This window comes from Passer domesticus, chromosome 5 (assembly GCF_036417665.1).
Source record: "Passer domesticus isolate bPasDom1 chromosome 5, bPasDom1.hap1, whole genome shotgun sequence".
Classification (NCBI taxonomy): Eukaryota; Metazoa; Chordata; class Aves; order Passeriformes; family Passeridae; genus Passer; species Passer domesticus.
Window position 1 is genome coordinate 41,597,342 of NC_087478.1, and position 20,523 is coordinate 41,617,864.

The following is a 20,523-nucleotide window of genomic DNA, read 5'->3' on the forward strand; positions in this document are numbered from 1 at the left end:
AAAGATAAAAAAACCAACAATCCAGTGAAAGCAGGGGGAAATAATGACATTCTTGTGTGAATTACTTCCAGTTGGAGACACTGGGTAGCTTAAAGAAATGCTAAATATACTACTGGATAATTTTATATCTGTAGAGTTCAAAAAACTGGTGAAATATTGCTGTTTGAGGTCTGAACCTAACAAGCACCAGGAAGGCTTTGCCAAAGTATTGACAAAGAGCAGCCAAGGGATTACTTAAAAAAAGGGAACAGAAACAAATTAGTCATTCCAAACAATCTGTGTCTTAAGGGAAATGGAAAATAAACTCATACAAACGCCTGGCAGTGTAGTTTTAAAAAATCATGACAATCAAGGTGACATGGGAATATGTCAGTGAAAAAAATTTAGTATTGACCCTGTCCCCAAGATTTTAAGCAAAAACTTCTGTCTATTGATCTCCTAGTTTAATCCCTAGTTCTTCCATTAATATTTACAGTGTTCTCAGCTGCAACCTTATGTATCATATAACAAGCATCATCTACCTACAACAAATTGGTCAATCCCAGTATGACATATTTTATATGTAGGATTAATTTGATGAACCAATCTATAATTTTTTTCATATAATTTTAATATTAGTCTGTTGTGTGGAGTGATAAACTCTGTGTCTTGTTTCTTTGACAGTTTAACTGCTCACCATGCACACAGCATGTATTGCTCATTAGTACATGTGGTTCATTCAGTAACATAATAATTCATAGCACAGGAGAAGCTCAAAGATGGAGGTACCAGGGCTCAGTTCTGAAAGATACTGAATAGCCTGGCTCTTGCCCAGTAAAGGACTGAAGTAGGTATTTACAGTTTGGGTAATTGATTTTTTGTCAAGAGATGCATAAAAATAAAGCACAAGGCTAAGGCTTTTGCTGAAGGAACTTCAAAGTACTCAGGACCACCTCTTTCTGATGATACCATATATTTGCTGGCAAAGTTGATTGCAGAAACAGACCTGCTTATAACACCAGTTTTTGCTTTAATTTTATCCTATCGTAAGTGTGAAAGCTTTTTCATAGTTGTTTTGAAGGATGCTGTCTGTGGCATAGCACCAGTGTACCCTTTGTTTACTCTCAGGATGTTGACATTGATGTGAACCCACATATAGCTATGTCTTCTATCACCATTCCTTCTCTTTTTCCATTCTCTCCTCCCCTTTTCCTCCAAAGCATTACTGATGTCAAAAAAACCCCCTCTGTTCCAGTGAAGCTACTATTTACTGGGCAAAGATTTACTGCTTTAATTTTAAATGCTGTGTCTGAATGCTTTCACAGATGAGAAAAAGAAATGATGTAGCATGTACCTAATAAAGTCTCTTTAAACTGAGAATCACAAAGGGATTTAAAGGAAACAAACCCTGTGGCCACAGCTCTAATAGAATACTTGCACTTTTACAACTTAATGAACTTTTACGTGAAGACAGTTTTCTATTAGTGACAGGGAAAGGGAAAAAATATGTAACCCATGCAGTCTGGACATATTTGTAGAACAATCCATCTTAAAAAAAAAACGATGTTCACCTCTTCTTATGTGACTAAAAGAAAACAAGAAACATACCATTTCAATTAAGAAATATCAACTCCATTATCTTCCCTTCTGATAGAGATGTACTCCATGGTGTCCCTAGCCTGTTGTGGTCTAGATCAAATCAACAGAGGCTGTTAGATATCCAAAATATCTTGGTAAAAACTTTTTGCCTTCCCTTGCATGCTTGAAATGTCTTCTTTTCATTGTGTTCAGAAAGAACAAAATGGAAGCTATTAATACCCACGAGGTGTAATGGTGAGGAAGCACAAGGGCACTTATAAAAATATTTTTGCTGTCCATCTTGGGCCTTGCCACAGGAAACTTCATTCAACTCAGTGATTTTGAAGAGAATGCTGCAACTGGGCATAGAGAAAACCTTCTGAGAAAGGGTTTGTGCTGGTCGTGCTGCTGTCAGGTGTAGGAAGGCCAATAGGAAGGACAGCCACCATATTTCCATGAGGACTTCCCAATATTAAAGAGCCTGGATAGCTCAGAGATGTTATTCTGTACAAGCACATTCCTTTATGTGCCATTTGCCTATATTCCTTGTGTCTCACTCCAAAATTTCCACCTCTGTGAAGGATAATGGGAATGATTGTCACTAGAATGAGGAACAAATGGGTGGGGTGCTCTGGTAAGAATGGCAGAGAACAGCTGGGCATAATTTTATAGGGAGATTGAAACAGTTTCCAGTCATTCTGAAGTATGTGCCAAAGGACCTTAGAGAGGACCCAAACTTTTTACTCTGAACTCAAAATACAATCTGGAAGCATCTTGTCCAAGTTTGCTGGTACTCTTTTTCACAAAGAATCAATCCATCATAGTGTCATGTGAGTGTTGCATATAAAGGGCTTGTCAAATTGTTATATTTGGGATCTGGACTCCTTTCTTTTTTACAACTTATAATTAGAGTGCCCAAAATCAGATATTGCCAACTACCGCAAAAACCATGCACTTTAAAATTTTTTTTTCTTTTCTTACTTTTTTTCTTTCTTTCGTGCACTCTTACCTCCTCCTTGAAAGGAGTACCACATTGGCAGCAGCCAAGGAGTAATTCAGTCTGTGTTTGGGACTACCTTCAGTGGCACTGTACATTGCTAAATCAAACATTAGAGCTGGAGCATCCCAGATTTGTTCTAGAACACTCATCATCTTTGACTCTCACCTATAAAAAAATTTAAACATATGCATGATCTTTAGCTTTCACTTCCCCTGTTCTGAATGAGACACTAATGTAGGTACAAATGTGGTAAAAAGCATTCATGATTAAGCATGTACATCACTGTTTTGCTGGGTGAAGGAACAAATGCCTTCTCTTAAACTATTTATATAACAGGCCCCAATTCTGTAGGTTTGCAGCCTGTACTCTGGCTTCCAGTTGCATTTGTCTCCATATCCAAATGCCTTTCAAATTCAGTTCTGCTCTCTGGGCTAAAATGAACACTCATAAGAACACAGTAATTAAACACAATTACAAAGATGTGCACATTCCAAGCTGAACAGCCACAGACCACTTTCCAAGAACCCCTTTTTATTTTTGTCATCATCTGTAATTTTCCTGGCTTCTTATTTACACTCCTCAGCTAACAAACCATTTTTGTGTGATCCCAGGAAATTCTTCATAATTTTGTTGCTGTTGCACACTCCCACTACACTTCTCTGGCAAGTAAAAAAATACAAACCTAACAAGGTGAAAAGATTCAGTAATCTGGAACCCAGCTTCCACTGGCTTTGCCAGCTTTTAGTCATGGCAGAATTTATAAAATAGCCTAAGAAGACAAAAAAAAAAAAGAGAGGTTGAATGGAATTGCTCCCTGTCCATACTGAAGTGTGTCATGCATTTGTGGGGGTTAATCTTATGAAGTAAAGGCCACATTTGACCTGTCAACATTGGGAGATGTTAGCCTCTAGATCACCTGTGCTTCAAACAGCATTGACCTTAATATTTTCTAAAGCATTTTTTGGAATAGTTATGTGTTCTTTATACAGAAATTCATTGCCAAACCTTAAAGTCAGTTGAACACATATAGGGAGGTTTTTTACAAAATTCATGTTATTTTCATGTCGAATCTTTTAATGCCATCTGATAGAACAGTTTTCAAAATGCACATATTTTGTGATCTTTTGTTATGTCCTACTGTATGCAGCTCTTTTTACCTGTTGTAAAGTGAGTACTAGATCGAGTACTGGATCTCTTAGTAGCCATCCAAAGAGAAGACAGATGTTAGTAACATTACAAGGTATATGTACCAAATGTAAGCACAGAATGGTCTAAAGCTTGTCAATCACTTCAGAACCTTGCAATATGTATTGGAAAAAGCAGCCAGGAGAAAAACATCCAGTGCTATTAGTTGAATGAACAGGTTAGTTTGTGGCTAGAAAGAAGCAGTCTTTATAGCAGTAGTGGACTTTAGGTCTTCAAATGTTATGGAGTTTGGCTTATTATCCCAGGTGAGAATGATGCTCTGAGGCATGTGTTCTAAGTCTTCAAATAAGGGATCTCATGATCTGGGGAATGATTTTATTATAGAATAATTAAAATATATAATAATAATATATATTTCTGCACTGAAGTATTCTCTCAAAGAACACTTTTCCCCACAACAGTTATACAGGCAGCTCAGAGAGACAGAACAAACAGCAAAATAAGATGCACGAAATTATGTGACAAAACCATCCCCTGCCAGTCCTATTTCTAAATGCATCAAAGCTCAGGAGGATATTGGACATCACAGTGGTTTAAGGGAGAAAGTAGGACTAAATGATCACAGGCATCTATGAACTACTCATCAAAAAAAAAAAAAAGAGGGAGAGGAAAGGGTAGAAGAGCACCAATTGTTTCTTCCTTCTATTAATGGGAGTTTTGAAATATTTTGTTTGGCAGAGATTCAAAAATGTTATTTTTTGGGGTTGCTTCTCATGGGCTCATTGTCAGCTGTGGTGGGGTTTTGTGCTCTTTTTTTGGTTTTGTTTTTGTTTTGGCTTTTTTTGTTTGTTTTGTTTTTAATTACAATGTCATCCTAATTCAACCCCATAAATCCCACTACTATGTAGATCTCAGGACCTCACACTCAGAATTGCTCAAGTGAGGCCCAAAATGGGAGAAGTAAGTAATAACAGATCATGGCTGTAAAGCATACCACTGTTTGGGACAGGCTGTCACCCGCTGATCACTGACTGGTGTTCAAGCCTAGAGGCACAGATGTGCATACCAAACATGGTGAGAGAAATCAGAACCAGAAGAGAAAGGAAAAATGAAACACAAATAAAACACATCAACTATAAAAAGAAGGAAAATATACTATGTATCCTCATGGGGAATCAGAAATCCCTGTGCTTCTAAGATTACATTAGATTATTAGTTTTTCTGCTTTCTAGAAGTTTTAATACTTGTCCTTGTCATTTTATGCTGTATAGGAGAGTGCATGGCTGCATAATTTGAATACTTGTGCCTGACTTTATGCTGGAGTGCTCTGTGACTACTCAAGCCAAGCATCCTTTGCAATGGCAACAGATTCCAAAAACTAAATTTAAGATAATAAAAATTGCCTCTTGACATCTATAAATATGTTGATAGAGATTGTATGCTAACAGGTAATGCTAAGACTGTGAAAGCATTTTTGGAGAATGAAAATTGATCTGGAGCTGCAGGAAAAGAAACAAAATCTATTTACTTATAGGTGTCACTTGGTTATGAAAAAATATTTAAATCATAATTCTAAAGGGAAACTTCCAGAAAAGCTTCTCAGCAAAAGTAATCACTGAGGTGTTGCCTCTGGCTTTGAATCACTAACTAAGAACTTTGTCCCCTCTGCTCACATCATGTGTATCCAGCAAAAGCTTTACAGGAACCATCAAGATTTTCTTGGTAGGAATAAGAGTAGCTCTTTACTTCAGCTGTTTTTGTAGATACCCAGATGGACCATTATTTCCTTAGTCTTCAGCTATCATTGATTACCAAAACTTCTGCCTGTGAATGACATTAGTCAAAGTCATCTCTAATACATGATCTTATACATACTTTCATTTAATCTAAATACATAAGTAGCCCTACTGACTTCAGTGAAATTACCCACACAAGGTTGTGAGCATATGTATGTCCCTATAATGTGGGACTATGTGGAAGAAATTAAAAAAAATAAAATAAAATAATCTGGTGTGAATTAAATAATATATAAACTTCTATCTGGTCAGAACTACTATAACAAAAAGAAAGAAAGAGAAAAGTGGTTTTTGCAGAGATTCTTAGCATAAACATTACAATCATATAGAAATGCAGCAACAGGTAATGTCAGACTTCCAAAAATATGCCACAAATAATTCACTTGCTGAATTTTCTACACCACATCTTTTCAAGAAGAGACTCTTCTCTAAGGCATGCTCTCAGAAAAGGTATTAAGAAGTAGTAACACCTTAAATAATTATAAACAGACATTATATTGATAAATACACCTGACTTCCCAAAATGTTTATATTTAGCTTTAAATAACTTTGCTTTGCTAAAAGATATTACATATAATAGTCAAAATCATGGTTTTTTCAAAGTTTTTTTTTTTTTTTTTTTTTTTTTTGGCAGGGGGTTGTTTTTCCCGCTTCAGTTAAAAAAATCCAATAGCACTGGTTTCTTGGAACACTCAGTACTGAAAATTACCTGAACATTTTCTATTAAATGCAGGGAGAACACTTCATTTACTTAAACAGACATTGACATAGACAATGCCATAAAATTGCAAAAGCAAATAGATATTTATACATCATCTGGGGTCAGCTCAGCCTTATAATGTTTCCCAAATGTATAAAGTTGCTCTCAGACAATAAATCAGAGTACAAAAAAGGGAAATTTAGTATTAGTTTGTACTAAGCAAAATATTTTTTCTGTCTTCTCAACAGACTCAAATGCAACAATATGGAAATAAAAGTATTTTTGTTAAGAATACCACTGCAAATGCCATCATGATTTTTCAACAGCTTCTAAAAAAATTACTCTTTTGGTATTTTTTTCAAACTCTGAATAAAAACAATAAGATATCATTCATGACAGAAATAATAAATTTTGCTAAAAATTACTAAAAATTGTAACAGAATCTGATGTGATGGCAGTACATGATAACATACCTAAACAGATAAAAGGTAGCACAGCTCAATGATAATTCTCTTTTGGAATATGAAATCAAAGTATTGAATAAGAATCCTACCTCCTTTGTTCAGCCTTCAGTGACCTATTCTCAAGCTGTGTGTTATTTAAAAGCAGAGCATCATTGAGAACTAAGAATACTTCACCACTGCAATTATTACAATTTATTTATTTATTTGGAAAAATAAAAATTAGAGTTTTGGATGTTAAAGCGGTAATTAATAACAAAATTGTATTGAAACATAGTATCTGAAGACAAATGACTTAACTGTTATTTATGGCTAATAAATTAGTTAGGAAGAAAAGATAAAATAGGCCTAGTTTAAGGTTTGTAGGTTTTTTGGGGTTTTTTTGTTGGTTTGTTTGCTTTGTATCTTTCATTTTTAAAACTTAAAATAAGGGTAACATTTTCTTTCCCCTGTTTTGTTTCTCCTGTTCTATTTCATTCCATGGGTGCTTGTCTGTGCATTGACACCCATTTTAAGGCCTTGCAACCCTTTAAAAGCGGAGTATCACACTGTAACTGTCTCTTTCAAATAAGAATTAATATGCACTTGTGTTTACAGGGAAATCACAGGCTCTGCCATTTACAGGGAGAAGATGCTGCCCCTCTGCTGCTCTGAGGTGCCATCCTCCTGTGTGAGGCTGAAGCCCCTCCAGGTTACAATTCTCTACTAAATCTGCTACATGTCTGTCTGCCTGTACCAATCTTGTTCAAAGTATCCATTCTTTATGCAGTAACTCAGTAAAGACCTGTCTCATGCACAAAAATTCTCGCTTCAGGGCATAAGCCTTCTCTCTCAATGCACATGCATAATCTTACAGCATTATAAAATGAAAAAGGAATGAGTAGATTTCAGTCTTCCTTACTTGAAATATGATATAATGTATAATAGAGTAAATAAACCTTTTGATTATGCTCTATTTTCTGCCAAATTTAATATTTTATAACACTTTATAAATTATTACTCCGATGTAACGGAGCCTTGAATCCATTATTCTCACATTTCTGTATGCTTTCTGGGGCAACAACCAGAATAAACTTTGTGCTGAATCATTCAAGTGCTGTATAGGTATTGTCAGGAGTTTTCATGATGGGATTTCATGTCAGCCAAAGTTTAGAGCTGAAACTTCAAATTTTGTTTTTGAAGTGAGTGCTCTAAAGAACTGAAACTAATATCCTTTCCATAAGTCCCACTTGCCTCCAGCCTTGCTTTCCAAGCCATTGACTTTCCAGCAGTTTTCATCCAAATCAAATTGTACACAGTTCATTTTGGTTCCTTTACCATTTTTCCTTCTTTCGTCTCAAGATTTAAGTCTCTGCTCTTTTTGTCTTTCTCTTCCTGTCAGGTTTGTTTCATGTCTTCTTCCTCATTTAGACAAGGCAAATAGACTGACTTCTGCTCTGCTGTCAGTCTGTACTTTAAATAGTTGTATACTCTATTCAGGATAGAGCCTATTAGCTAACAAATAAAACAGTTACACCATCCATCACAGTCTGCACTGAAGTAAATCTTACCTTTTGTCTATGTAAATCTGATACAGACAAATTTTCACGCGGAAAATTCAGCCTTCTACTCATAGTCCAATCTCATAAATCTGGTCTACACTTCTGTAATCCTAGGCCAAGTTTTCAAAGTCACATCCAGTCTAGACTCTTAGGAAGAGAGCTAATTAATCTGAAAAGACAACAAAGCAGGAACAAACCAGAAAATTTGAAATCACTCATTTGTGCAATAATAGGGCTTTCAATACCCAGTGAAAATTATTTGCAAAAGATTATTCTAATGAACAAAACATTACTAATATTAGCTTGTTTCTTGAGAAGATAACTATACCTCCCTATCCCCATTATAATGCTTTTCAGATCACTGTGAACTTGTTTTATTGCAGTTACAGCAACTGCATGTTGGTTTTGTACAATTTTTTTCATAGTAAGTTTTTTTTAGCATAAAATAAGATAAAGCAGAAACTTTTAACTAGTTACATTTGAAGAAAAAAATTGTTGGCTACACCAGCAATAAGAGCAAAGGTGACAGGAATGTAGTTTATTGTTAACCAACCTATTTAAACTAGTGAGTTCCAGGACATGCCAGAGGAAATTCCTCTTAAACTTAACACTTACTTTATGTACAAAATGGAAGTTAAGGATTTGCATCAGTAACTGCTGATTTACTACTACATTTTTTAATCAACTTTTTCATTAAAATATTAATGAATAATATATTAAATTTACAGCAACTCTGTATCTCTGGCATACTTTCTTCCTCATTGTTAATGAGGAAACAAAGGTGTATTCTATGCAAGGCAGAAAGAATAAAAACGCACTATGACTTAAAATGGCATCAAGCAATACTTGGCAGAGCTAGTGATTCTGAGAACAAAAACACAACAGCCTTTCTTCTACTAAATTCAAACTGTGCTCTTCATTGTAAAGCAAGAAAGATACAGGTTCAGACATTAAAAGTTTACTGCCATGAAAAGCTACATAGTGTACTGTTTTCTCTGTGATGGAAAAAAGCTCCACCACGTCAGACCACAGTATATCAGAGCACAATGCATGACTTGGTGGAGACACTGGTGAGTCACAGCACAAGGGATTTGTCAGAACAGAAACTGCACAACAAAACTGTTCAATTAGTCAAGATGCACACAGAAATCTGCATATTTTTCATAGGAATAAACATTATTGAATCTTCAGTAGAGATAGGGAAATAGTGAAAACATTTCTGGCAGTATTCAGATGACATTTTGAATGAATGCTCTGGTTATGTCACACTGGGGTGGGTTTTTTTCTGTCACCAAGATTTCTGTCACAAACAGACAATGAAAGTGAAGTTCAAATCACAATGGTTTTTCCCTAAGTGAGCCAAAGTATTTGGCACATATGAATATTGAGCTAAGACATTGCACAGTTTTTCAAGTGTTGCAAGAAAACTGTATTCTCTAAGCACTCAAGAGACTCTCAGCTGTAAATAAGCACAATAAATGAGCAGGGTAAGAGATGTACAAGTTTATTTATAAATAGTTTAGATACTACTAAACTGAAAGCATTATCTATGCAAATCAAGGAGCTGAAGTAATTAAGCAGAATCCCTTTGTAAAGTTGTATATGTTCATTATGAAGAAGGAAGCAACTGGTTGTGTCATTGTTGCCATTTTTCCTGATTCCAGAATCTTACAGAAAAATATCAGACTAACTGAGCTATTTTAGATGTTCTTTTATGCTAGGTTTGCAATAGACTTTCAAAAAGTCAAAAGCTTATTTGAACAAATTTGGATTTCTTCACATTCCATGTTCCAGAAGTGAATACCTAGCCAATCTGCAATGAAGAATTTACAGAGATATTTAGCTTAGAACTTAGTGGTGATCTTTTTAAATAACAGCTATATTAATAGTTGCAGCTCAACAAAACTTTTATAATGGCATTCTCAACCTTATTATGAAAGTGGTTCTCTCAGATAAAACTGATGTGATTCACCCCAGACTGATACAGGATCATCAGCTGCCCCATATCATCTCATTTTTGAACGAAGATTCTCCAGCAAGATCTCATTACTTAGCATTTACATCACTGACCTCTTTGTATATTCCCAAATCCAAGATTTTGAGTCTTCAGAGTATCATAGCAACAAAGCTTTCCTACCTCCTCCTTCTCGCACATCTACTGAGATTTAACCTCTCTTCCTATCTTTTTAAACAGTTACTACAAAACTAAAATATAAAAGCTTTCTTCTACATCCATTCTAACAAGTGGATACATAAAAACACCTGCATTATTTTTCCTGGCTTATTGATAACTTGTTTCTAGGGAAAATTTTGGACATCTGGAAGTATTTTTTTGTTATAAGAGAACAGTGGAGTGACATTAAACAATGTGAAACAGAAAGTATGAACAGAATATCCCCATAGTAATCTTCATATTTTTTGAGCAGCAAAATAACTCGGTCTTTACATTTTTATTTGTTGACATGTAGACCTGTACTAAAAGAATAAATAAGGGAAACCAGAATTAAATTGACATGCAGCCTTCACCATTCTGAATCTTTACCTGTCCATCTCTTTCTCTATTTAAGCTGTTTTAGATTTAAAGAATTTGAGGAGAGTATTTTTGTCTTTCTATGCATTTGCAGCAAACAGGAAGCAGAAACATAAATCTTTGTATGGTTCTGTGGATACTGTCTCAAAAGAATCAATAATGCTGACATTTTATTTGAAGATTTCTACAAACAAAATCTGGTTTTCAGCAATACTGTCTTACATTCATTATTATGTAGCCTACTTTCTTCCACAAATCTGTTTCCTATCACATTAATGGAACACGATATATTATTTGAAAAAGTAAAAAGTTAAACTGTAAAAACCTAATAGAAATCTCTTTTCTCAGTCCAAAAGTCTTCCAGTGCATGTCACAATTCAAAAAGGGGCAAATATAAATCTGGATAATTTGTCTGAAGCCTCATGAACAAGAGACTAAACAACCTCAGTGTCAAGTCTAACCTGTATTATTCTTGCTTTAAAAAATATAGACAGTGAGATAAATGGACCGTAAATAATGTTTGCTTTGGACTTTTATTTTCTTGAAAATTGCAGTAAAAAATATTTCATTTTCTAGTCCTTCTAATACTGGCCAAATAAACAAGAGGCTGAATTAACAGAATGGGAACAGAGTCCTTTATGGCATTCATCAGTCCTTTATGACATTGACAGCTGTGAAATGTTAACCCCACATGTGGATACCGGAGCCCAAGTCCAGTATTTTTTAACCAACAAATGAATAAATTTCTGGATGGGTCTTTCTCAGTCTTGTTTAACATTTAAAGGGATATCAGAAATTGGAACACACATGTTTTTTACATGCCTTGAAATGGTTCTGAAAATTAAGGTAGGGAAATATTCTCCGTGTGTCCATGCAAAGAGGAAGAGCTCTGGCAGAACAGAGTGAGGCCTAGTAAACTTTTGTTTTGAAAGGTGGAAGACTGAGCTGGGTCACCTCGGTGATGAAGGAGGTCCCTTGGAATGGATCAACTATATATATAAAGACCACCTCCCCTGTGGGAATTTGGAGAGGTAAAAAGTAGCACACCATAATTTCACAATTCTAAAGACAGCCACATTCTGGGGCATATATCTTGTGCTTGTGTTTTTCTATACAGTATTTATTACCTACCATCTCTCATTTTCATTTATGTATTTTAATGCTTTATTAAATGTGGTGCAGTGTCTCTTGAGATAAGCTTTTAACCAATAAGAATGGTGTCTTTAGGTAAAGAATAATTCAGGTGAGTATATATGCCAATACTGGTTTTAGAAAGAAATGTGAATTATACTTGATTTTAAATTAAAAAAAAATTTAAACAAGAAAGAATGTAATCATGACAAGTTGCAATTTGGTGTGATTAGCAATAGTCCTGCTAATCTGAAAAAGGGTGAGGACTTCTTAATTACTACAAGTTACCAGGGCTATGGATTTATATTCCAGCTGAGATAGCATTTCCAGAAGGGAATGTTGTCTTCTGCCATGCTGGAATCGACTTCTCTCGTCAGTTTCACAGAGATAAGAGTGACACCTAGTGAATCATTGACACTTCCAACATTTTTTCTGGGGATGAAAATGGTGGGGAAGGAACCTTTATTAATCTCTCAACCAATAGTTAGACAATCCTGTTAAAAATCTAATGAAATTTCAGCTTTAAATAGTTTAACAGTATTACATGACAAGATTAAATATTAAAGAATTATTTCAAGTGTGCCTGGTGTGTCTCATTTTTTAATTTTGATAATGCATCACATAAAAGGGTCTAATAAATTACAAGGTTTCTCCGAGAAAATAGAAACTCTTAATTCCTTTTCAATAATATTATGACATAAAGAAAGTGCAAGACCAAAATAATTTTCTTTTTCACATAATTTTCAACTTATTCAACAATTAAAAAACAAATCCTTTGGGTCTTACTAAACATTTAGGTTATCTTTATTTTCATGAAACTATAATCACCATATTCTTACCATGAAAGACAATGAAAGGGATATTTCAGTCCATCCTAGTTCATGTAATTTAGAAATTATTCTTTGGTAAGGCTGACTGAAAAGTGACTGCAGTTCTTCCTCCATTTTAACAGACTTTATACAGTATTTCATAAGTCTAGAAGTCATTTAAGATTTAAATGAACACAAAGTGCCTTTCCTATTAGTCCAACATCATCAAAAAGTGTTGGCACTGAAATACTTTTAATGTAATTCAGTTTCTTTTACCTCTTTGATGTTCAAAGAAAACGAGGAAGCAAAAATCTACATGCAGGCCAGAATGGTGTCCTGTAGTGTCCATATCTAATGATATGCGTCCTGTAGTTTCCAAGCTACTGATTTTTAGCACTCAAAGACGGATGGATTTTATTGCAAGAACATATATCTTTTTCCAAGGCAATAAGTCATCTAACAAGCCACAACTGACAACAGCACAACTGTATTAATTAATAATTAATAAATTAATTAGTTATAAGGAAAGCAAATTTTTCCAGCTTTTAAAAGCAAAGGTTTGCTTTAGTTGTAGTTCTGTGAATACTGTTACTTAAAAAATAGTATAGTTATCAGAATAAAATACTACCATCTTCCTGAAGTCTATGTGTTCAGCTTATGATGATGTTGTAATTGCCTGGCAAATTCAGCAAAAGCAGTAGATTTCCACAGTGTGCTAGATACCAGCAAGTCAGGACACTGCACCTATTGTAAAGCAGAACTTGCAATCAGGAGAAAGTTTTGTGACACAATTTAAAAATTATCTATGGGTAGAGACTGGTGTTTGTTATTTATATCAGTTAAAAAAAAATCTGTGATGCAGTTTTATTATTATTCATTATATGCTGGTTTGGATAACCTCTCAGTGAAATTTTCAAGATCCATTGGGGTAAAAATGCTGGTTAGATTTACATGAACTTTAGCAAAAACAAAGCAGGAAACTTTTTCAGGAAACAATTTTTAGGATGCTGCATGTCCAGCCTAGTTTCATGACCAGGCAATCTTAGATATCAGTGATAGCTCTCCTTTTGCCACTTTTTCAAGAGTGTGTATGTGCAGGGCTGGGATAGCAGTGTACCACTGCCTTTTTTTGACCTCAAATACTGATAATACTCCATCTTCAGAGTTACAAAATGAGAGGTTACAAAACCTCTTTACCCCCAAAATAGAGAAAGTTTTTGATTCTGTCCAGCATTAGTGAGGACTTCCTAATGACAGAACTTTAAAATTGTGGTTTCCCATTTCCAAAAGACTCTGTATCGCATACCCAGGTTTCCTCAGATCTGGATCTGGTCTTGAGTCTTTCCATGTTTATGCTGATTTACATAAATGTTAAATCATAACATAGCCTCCAGCATGTTACAATACTCACTGCTTACAAAGGAACCCCAGCCTCACCAAAGGAGAAAAAAGTTGACAGTAAACTCATTTATAAGTGTGTTGCTCAAAGGTATCACACTGAAAACACCGGTTCAACTTGTTCAGAAACTGGAAAAAAAACACCCAGAAGAAATTTCTGAAGAAGTTCTTAATGTTAAAACCTCCAGAAACTTCTAAGTGTTATCACACAACTGATACATATTCTTTTCAAAAGAACACATCCCCAAAAAATATCAAATACAATTTTGTTTCAGCAGGTAATCACTGACTTTTTAACACTGGTATGCAGCTAATTCACTTTTTGTTTTCATGATGATACATTTATTTAAGTGTCCACAGAGTAGGTCTCATGAAAATTTTGACATGTATTTTTTAGAATCCACTGTGCCTCACTTTCAAGAACGTGGCCCACAGCAGGACCAGCACCCCACACAGTAATTGTTTGTAGACATACCTGCCCTCAGCCAAGCTCTGAGCTTTGTAACCTTTGACACAGCATTGTGCAAACCTGGCTAACCTGCTTCTTGAACAGTCCTGCTTCCTGCCTCCCGCCTCCCCAGCAGAACTGGAGTGTTTCCACTTGTCCATGAGGTCTCTCTCATGTTGCAGGTCTGGGAAGTGTTTGATCCCTCATGCTGGAATAATCCCACTCATGGTAGTTAAGATACAATAGAAGCTATGCCTGAAATCCTGCATCATTCCAGTACTTGGGTAAGACAGAGGTAACACTTCCATGCTCTGCAATTTTAGAACCTAAGATCTGTTCTTGAAGGTACAGGCAACTATGTGAAATACCAAGCAGTATTAAACTTAGTTCTACATTTACAAATTCCATTTCATCTCTTATTCTTTGGGCTTCTAGGTATTCTTTCTATGCAATAATCTGACAGAAGTGGTTCTTCCCTTTGTGATTCTTGTCACCTGAAGTATCTGATTTCTTCCACCAGTTTTGCAAACAGAAATTTGCCTTTTCAAGTATGCCTAAATACACATGAGGAAAGACAAACACAAAATTTAAATTTTAATTCTGTGTGGGTTTACTATACCTCTCATTAAAGTAGTTTCAAGATTTATTTATTTATATTCCCAGAATCCTTATAAGCTAAGTATCAGTTTATAGATTAAAAGCTTTGCTGCTGTCAAACAAGATAACTACTCACCCAAAAAGTTTTACAGACTTATGAATATAATCTGGACATCTTGCCTTGCAGCCAGGGTTTTCCTAGTGTCAAAAGAAAAAAAAATAGAGAGAGAAATCTAGAAAGACTATATATGAATGCCTGGCAATATTTCCTCAGCTGTATTGCATATTGCTGAGCAACAAAGTAAATCAGAGGATAAAAGTCTTTATATGAAAGTACAGGGGAGGTCCAGATGATCTCTCATTGTTTCTGCCTTCATTAGAAGAATTAGGAACATATCTGCAGAAATCACCACATTTTGTTGGGGACCTTATGTCCATGCTGTATTTCTTTCAGGATGCTTTTGCTTTGAACTGTATCCAGCCTGGTCCCATGCACTGAGTGTTCTCAGCAGCTGGTGTGCTTTAGATGTAATTTGGGAATGCACCTTCTGGCTTGTCTTGCCCAAATGGAATTCAGTTTGTCTGCTCTGAGTCATCCATGCAATATGAACCAAAGCCCAGCAAATGGGAACAGCCAGGATATTTGCTTTACTGTGCTCCAAATTCTAGAAAAATGCTGAAGAGGACAAATCCTTTTTATTTGTTGTGCCAGTTAGACACTATATCCAGTGCACTTTATAGCAGCCTGACCTTGGAGTGGCAAGAGACTTTGGGAATTCCCTGTCTCTTCTCCACTAGCTACAAGAAAGACAGCTGCAGGATTTTGAACACCAAATTGTGTAGCTCTGCACAGTTATTTCCAAGCTCTACAGGACCTGCATTTTAATGTCTCCTTTCCACTGCAAAAGAAGCATCAACTTGGCCTTCAGACTGTATCCAGAGCGAGTTACATAGGCAGTCATCGAATGCTGGTTAAAACAACTGTTACCAAAAAATGCAACCAAGTCAAGCCAAATATTTAATTAACATCTCCTCTATTTGATAAATGTGTTGGATTAAAAGAATTTGCTACCTTAACAAAAAACGCCCAAAAAATGTAACACCACCAAAAATACAAAACACCCCAAGCAAACCAAACCTAAACACACCGAAATGAATGAAACAAAAAACACAAACATACCTTCTGTCCCAAACCACCATTTTAATCTCTAGTGATTTGTAGGGGTTGTAAAAAATTAAGAAGTCATTGTCATAATTAAAAAAAAAAAAAATCAAGACAACTTCATTTTTAGACTTATTTCTGTTATTTTTTTTAATTTTATATGCATTTAAAAATCACTTTTATTGTTTTTATCTTTCTTATCTTTCATTCCATTTTATCTTCATCATTTCTGAAAATAAATGCATGAAATAGATATGTATGTATGAATACACATCACTGGAAAATCACAACTTTAGTTTTAAATACCCTAATATTATAGATATAGAATACTGCAGTATTATAAATATTACTACAATATCATAGAAAATTTAACAGAATAGAACCAATTTCTGCGAAATTTAGGTGGCATTCCTAATTTGTGTAGGTCTTCTTTTTTATCTTAATAGCACACATTATAGTTCTATATATCTAGCATGCCTTTAATATGAAAGGTAGAAAAAATTTCTAAAAATATAGATTGGGGAAATATTTGCTGATTCTCTGGACTCCATCTGATGAGTTTGAGTCGCACTGGGCAATGTGAAATTACCTCTATTATCACAACCTCTGTTGTCCCAGACATCACAGAGAAAAGAATGCAAGAATTCAGGATTCAGAATGCCTCACAGCAAACCACACACACAAAAACATAATTAATCAATAGAAGGAAAATTGAGAAAAGAAAACAAACCAACAAATATTAAAATTAAAATTAAATTAAATCAAAAAGAACCCCAGAGTGTTAATACAAGTTATATACAGAAAATGCAATATTTCTGTTAGGAAGGAGCAAATGAGAAGTTTATGAAGACATTGAATCAGCAAAGAACTGTTCTGAGTGGAATATGCACACTACATATCTGGTAGGTCCATGCACACACTTTGAAGACAAACAAAATACTTCTTTAGTCCAATGACTAAGGGACAAAGGGATCTGTGGATTTTAATGCTGCACATGGACAGCCTGCTAGGAATGCACATGGGCATGCAATATGTAGGGAGAATAAGCAGCATGAGGTTTCCTCCAGCCATATTTGCTCCTCCAATCACTATCATACCCTGATGAGATGCACGATGAAGGGAGAAACGGGATATTTTTTTGTGATCATGTAAGAGAGAATTAGACAGTGGCATATTTATTTGGTACTTTCATTCCTCCTAGAACAAATAAGAGATAAACAACACAGACATTTTCTGCAGCAAAAAGAAAAGAGATCTCCCACATTTTATATTATTTCTCTCTGCATAGACTAATAGTGCTGCTCCATCCCTGTTTAAGAAAGCTAAGAAACCATAAACCAAGTAAGAACCTAGAATTCAACTCTTGGTACTTTTCCTTTTGCTTATCTGGTATAAAATTGCATAAGGAATAGGATGCTATTCTTATCTAGATCTTGGGCAGGAGTTCTTCATTCATTACCTAATGGTAATGGCTACATTCTTTAATTTTCTGTTGGGTAGCGGTATCTTTCTGAAGCCCTTTATAAAAGTAAAGACATAAGGTGAAGGGTGACATAATCCAGTACAATAGTGATCTATACCAACCTGAATAGAGAAAATAACAGCAAAGTATGTAGTATAACAAAATAATCTCAGTGTTGGTCCTACAGTATTAACTTGTCTATAGAGTCTAAGTTAGGTGTCAACTCTGAGAAAGCCTGTGCTATTAGTTTTGACATGAGCTTGTCCAACTCAGACTCCAGGAGTCTTACCTAACTCATGGAGAGAAAGCTCTGCTCTTTGGAGGTAGGCTTGGAAAGTGGTAAAAGAAAATGGATCTATTTTATCACTATTTATATAGCTCTTTAAATTTACTTTGGACTGTACATTATGCTGTTATGACAGCCTCCGGCCAGGAAATCTTACAGTTAAACAGCATGAGCCTGAAACAATATGTTCAATTATGCAAATAAACACAGAGGGGCTCAAAAGGGCCAGATGGTGTGAATCAGCCAAGTCTTATACACTGAAGTGGTACTCAGGCAATTCACAGGAGTTAAGAATCTTCCCCAAGATTGGTTCAGATGGCAGGCTTTGCAGAACATCTGCATTTACAGGTCTTTTGTGAGAAAGAGGTGAGAAGTCACTTGGACAATGCTGTCCAGGCACTCAAAGAAGAACAAAACAAATCATTAAAGGCAGAGGAAACAGAGTTCACATAGTGGAGAGGAGAAGCTCATGTAGTGTGATTAGGCATGCAGTTACAGTGACACTTATTAACTTTAGATGAGCTAATACATCACAGATTTCTCGACAAGTGGTAGTCTATTTCAGAACGTTGTAGAAGAAAAACAATTTAAAATTGTCATATTTCCTACAGTAGATTTTATTTGGTTTTGATTCCCTGGAATGTAAACAAACTTTTATCTTCAAATGTTTGACAGCTGACATACTGCAAGGAAAATTAATAATAGAAGGGGCAAGCAATGAGACCTTTTTAAAAATTAAAACCAACACTTCTTCTTGGACATGTGGAGGCTCTTTCTTTTTCTTTGTGGAGATGCTACTATGCACTAATGCCAGCTACCACCTACTATGCACTAAAGCACCCCAGTGGTTCATTTGGGCACCCCCTGGGTGTGGGCCACTCATTTTATCACCTGCACTGTTGGTCAGCTGGCTGGAATGATGCTCTGGTGTCTGGCAGGGAGGAAGCCCTAGACAGCTTGAAATGGTGGTGGGGTCACTTCTGGCAGAACCAAGGTTTGACCATTGCTGTGGCCACTGCAAGGGATCTCTCCATTGTTAAAAAACCCCCAGCCTTTCTTTACAGCTCCTTTTCAAGCTGACTTTTTTGTTTCCAAAACCTCTTGGTAATTCCTTGGTTACTTTTTATTCAGTTTTGTGATTATCTTGCTCTACAGTGTAACCTGTTTGGGGCAAAATCCTCATCACACAGTTTTGTATATTTCATTCACACAAACTGATATTCCCTTGTTAGCACTGATATTCCCTCTGCCAACATGATTTTTTCCAAGCATAGGTTACACAAGGACCCTCCCGGACTCTGACCAGGAAAACATCTTGGGACAGTTTACAGTCACCTGAGTATAAGCTCCTAATGCAAGGCAGGAGGAAAAGGACTCCGTTAAATCTTGAATTTACAGGTAGTTACTATGGAAATATGAAGAAGTTATTTTGCTTTTAGAGTAGTCCAGAAACCTCTGTTCAGCTCTACACTGCATTCCAAATTCAAGAAAAGTGGTGGAAAAACCATTGGGTGTTCAAATCTTAATGACAAGGATGACAGTTGCATTGAAATGCATTACCTGAGAGTAGAGACCTCTGGAATTGGTTAGAGAATACTGATCTCAAAGTTTGCAGATGTGTACAGAGGAAAGAGAAAAGCTAGGAAATGAAGACTTCAGTAGCAGGAAGCTGAAGCTAGACAAGTTCAGATTGGAGAAAAAGTAAATATTTCAGGTGAGTTTCACCTTCCTCTTTAATCACTTTAAATCTAAGTAACTGACTTTTTCTTTTATAATCCATTTTAAGCATCAAAGTGAAACAATACCCTGAGAACTAAAAAAAATACCCCACATAAGATCCAGAACACTGAATATAAAATTTCATTCCATGTTTTTTTAAATCTTGAGCATAAAATTTGGTAGTGTATGTTTATATACATATCTAGCTATATAAATACAGATATATAGATATATATATATATATATATATAAATTTTCCCATGATACAAATATATGCCCATAGTAGCTTAAATCACAGAAATAAAATCATTACCTTGTGATATGCAAGTTCAGATGTTACAGTTACAGGAGATGGATGGAAAATGAAAATTAATTCTGCTGTGATAACATAGTATACAAAAAATACCACTTAAAAAAGTTAAACTTTAGTACCACCTTTTTCTTATTAAATGTGAAAGCTGTTGTACTAAGCAACATATCATCCACAGACCTTAGAAAAGGAATTGTTGTTAATTAGGAATATAGCTGGTGAATAGAAGTGTAATTACTTTAAGCCTCCTACAAAAAATCCCTGTAAATGAAAAAAAAATTAAAAGTTAAAAGAAGCTCAGAAGAAAATATAAAGAATTGATAAATAATTGGCATATGGGCAGATTAAATTAAAAAGATATTAATATTAAAGACCTGGAATGCCTAGATTAATGTCACTCAATAGACAGCAAATGGAGGCGGCACTAAATACCTGTAGGTAGCAAAAAAGTAGTGGGAGGAAGAGAAGTG

General features: G+C 35.3%; 2 long non-coding RNA genes across 6 annotated transcripts in view; one reads left to right on the plus strand and one right to left on the minus strand.

Moving 5' to 3' along the window:
- Positions 1 to 20,105, minus strand: part of LOC135300338 (uncharacterized) — a 119,926-nt gene extending 99,821 nt beyond the window's left edge. For 3 of the 5 annotated variants that reach the window (XR_010362230.1, XR_010362229.1, XR_010362227.1), the window contains exons 1-3: positions 20,057 to 20,105; positions 15,251 to 15,312; positions 8,211 to 8,370 (exon numbers count right to left, since the gene is read on the minus strand). This is a non-coding gene — a long non-coding RNA (uncharacterized LOC135300338). Of the gene's footprint in view, positions 1 to 3,239; positions 3,327 to 8,210; positions 8,371 to 15,250; positions 15,313 to 20,056 lie in introns of all 5 variants that reach the window. The other 2 variants (XR_010362228.1, XR_010362225.1) reach the window with 1 other exon arrangement.
- On the plus strand, positions 9,079 to 15,172 carry LOC135300340 (uncharacterized). Its single transcript, XR_010362233.1, has 3 exons — positions 9,079 to 11,577; positions 11,664 to 11,762; positions 14,700 to 15,172. It is a non-coding gene; the product is annotated as an uncharacterized LOC135300340 (long non-coding RNA).
- Positions 20,106 to 20,523: the final 418 nt, after the last annotated feature.